Source organism: Dermacentor variabilis, chromosome 2, assembly GCF_050947875.1.
Source record: "Dermacentor variabilis isolate Ectoservices chromosome 2, ASM5094787v1, whole genome shotgun sequence".
Classification (NCBI taxonomy): domain Eukaryota; kingdom Metazoa; phylum Arthropoda; class Arachnida; order Ixodida; family Ixodidae; genus Dermacentor; species Dermacentor variabilis.
Window position 1 is genome coordinate 92,862,423 of NC_134569.1, and position 3,518 is coordinate 92,865,940.

Genomic DNA, 3,518 nt, shown 5'->3' on the forward strand with positions numbered 1-3,518 from the left:
GTTTCACCATTAGGGCTTCTCCAGGTGCACTTTCTGTTGCTATGCTTCCTGAAGAAGATGTTCATTATTCCCAGCTTAGGATTTTCCGTGAATTCTACCAACACATCTCCTCTAGTGTTTCTAGAATCAATGCCTTAGTGGCCACTTTCTTGTTCACCAGCCTACTTCCCCCCCCCCCCCTTTTGCATTAAATCGACCATGACTACAGTATATTGAGTTTACACTTCTCTCATCGCTATTTATACATCTTTCTAAAACTGTTCTAGTTCACCATCATCGTGGCTAGAGGTTGGAGCGTAGGCTTGTACTACCGATATTCTATACCTTCTATTTTAGTTTTAGTTTTTGGATGGGTGTAACCATCTCATAAATGGTGTAGAATTCGTCAGTTTTGCCCGCTATGTCCTTATGGATCAGCACTTCTACCCCGCATTGCTTCTCATCTGGGAGTCTTCTATAGCAGAGGACGTAGCTATTAGTCAGCACAGTATAAATCTCACCAGTTCTTCTAACCGCACTAAGGCCCATGATATTCTAAACAATGCCTGATAGTTCCTCAAAGAGTCCTGCTAAGCTAGCTTCCCTCGAGAGCGTTCGTGCATTGTACGTTGCCAGGGTCAGTTTCCGTTGGCGGCCTGCCCGGATCCAGAAATTCTTGGTACCCTACGCTGTGTTACAGGTCTGACCGCCGCCTTGGTCCCGTGCTCTGCAGCTGCTGGGGACTGAGGTCCATTAGTTGATTGAATGAGTCATCAGGGAGGTAGTGGCTGAATACGGCACGAAGGTGGCCAGCTCCTGTTCTGGTGAGGGAGTGTCTTTCGTTTAAGCATAGTGAGCCTTCCTAATTTGGCTGTACCTGGATTAGTATAGCCCCACTTGCTCTCAATATTTTTTGCCGGTGGCTGGCGCCACTCCAAATCTGCAGGTTGATGTAGTGTACTGGAGGTGAATTCGAGTTTACCACTTTCACATAAAAAAAAAACGAGGATTTGGACTCCTGACTATGGCAACCGAGCGAACGAGGTGGCTCAGTCAGATAACCCTGCAGGCTGCGAGGCCACCTTATGGGGAATAAGTCCACCCCAGGGGATATTACATGACTAGAAGCTCCCTTGATTTATCCGCGATGGACGGGTTTCGGAAGTTGCTGCGGATACATTTTTGTGTTCTCGTGAGCAACATGAGCGGGAACACAGGAGGGCGCGTCGAATGGCCTCGAACCCTGCTATGGGTGATACGCGGAAGGGCCGCTGTCGGAAACAAAGTGGAAAGGAGGACGCCGTTCTAATAACCGTTGGCACTACCACCGTGCGTCTCTTTATACAAATTGCGGAACTTCCCATCGCCAGCGCACATTGATAACGCTGTTTGATATTGCGGTTGCTGGTAACTTTGTGCCTCGTAGAGTATGACTGTTTCGATGCGTAAGCATTCTAGAGCTACTTCCCTGTGAAATATGTCCGTCTGCCTGTAACGCGTGACAGGATGCACTCCATAAGGTATACACGATATCCGATAGGATATACATGAAAGCACGTTACGCTAAACGCAGGAACGGGCGCCTAAGAACTGCGCTATAAAAATATAGAAAGCATGAAAGAAAAAAAAATGGCCAGCTGTATGAAAAAGATGAACCGCCATAGTAAAGGGAGTGAAAAAAGACAGACGGAAATATTTCAGTCGTGTGTTAAGGTCCGGAAAATTAAGGGTCTGCTTTAACGCCGACACACTTTGATATGGAGAGTAGGAGCGCAAAATAAAGCGGGCAGCCTTATTTTGAATTGATTCGATCCAATCAGAAAGGTTAGCTGTGTGAGGGTTCCAAATAATTGGGGCGTAATCGAGGGTTGTTCTGATAAGGGAGATGTATGCAATGAAGTCTTGCGTCACTGTTTGCAAGGTACAGACGGCGCTCTAAAAAGCCAAGTTTTTTTATTGCTTTGTTAGTAATATGCTCAACATGCATGGTCCCGCTTAAATCAGATGTAAGAATAACGCCCAGATATTTAAAGGAAGAGGTTCGTTCGAGTATGCAATTGCGTGGAGTGTATACGTTAGACGGAAAGCTTAGCTTGGAAGAAAATGTCGTGACCTTAGTTTTATCTGCATTAATTTCCATCTTCCATTCGCGACACCACTCAGTTAATGCGGTTAAATCTTTTTGTAATATGGCAACGTCATCAGGGGTGGTTATCTGTCTATAAATTACACAATCATCGGCAAACAGCCGTATTGTTGAAGTTATATTCGTAGCTATGTCATTAGTATATATTAGGAATAATAACGGGACTAACGCGGACCCTTGAGGTACCCCTGACCTAACGCGGCAGAAAGTAGATTGGTTGTTATTAATAATTACTGATTGAGAGCGACCAGAAAAAAACTCGCTAATCCACTGGGTAGTTTTCTCACCTAACTTAAGACTGATTATTTTCATGATTAGCCGTTTATGGGGAACACGATCGAAGGCTTTCGAGAAGTCAATAAATACTGCGTCAGTATAAAGGAAATTGTGCAAAGAGTCATGTAGGTCAGTGGTTAGTTCGAACAACTGCGTTTCGCAAGACCATTTGTATCTGAAGCCATGCTGATTTTTGAATAACAGATTATTTGCGATAAGATGACCCATAACTTTTGAAATTAAACGTGATAGTGGTTCTCTCTAGCGTCTTCATTTCCATCGTTACCATGTGCATCATAAACAGCAGCGTGGATTAAGGGCACCCCTGCCTCAGTCCCTTGTTGATATCAACTTTCTCCTCGCTCTTCCTCCGTTCCCATTCAACGCAAACGGCATTTTCTAGGTGAATCTCACTCAAAAGATGTACGCAGTCGTTGCCTAAGCCTTTCCCTTCCAGATTATCCTACAAAATGTTGTTGCCCACGTTTTCATACGCTCCGGTAATATCTAAAAAAGCTACACATAACGGTCTCCTTTCATTTTTGGATATTTCAATACACTGAGTAACAGCAAATAAGTCATCATCCAGGCACCTACCGATTCTGAAGTCATTCAGAATCGTTCTCCCAATATGACATTATTCGCTGCATGCTTGCAGCTTTAATTTAATCGCCTGCATTGCTTACTTGTATATTACCGATGTAATGGTCAACGGTCTGTATGAGCGAATTCTTTCTTTTTTTTCGCTTACTTTTATAAATTAAAGTTACTATACTTTGTCGATAACTGTCTGGTAAATGTCTAGTTCTTAAGCTTTTTTTTACTGGTTTTAGCAGAGCTTCCTTACTTTTTGCTCCTAGTTCAATAATCAGCCTAACGGGCACCTCGTCTAGCCATGTGGGTGTGCGCTTAGGAATTTTCTCTTCAGATTTCTTCCACTTGAAATTTGCCAACACCAGCTTCCTTTGCATCTGGTTCTTTCCTGCTCTTTCTTTCCTCAAATATAACCTCTTCGTTACCTTGGAAAGATTCGGCTCGTATTTTTCGGATGTATTTTAATGAGGCGTCCTCTTAAAGTTTGTTATCGTCTTCGTCTAGGATACGTAGTTGCATTGTT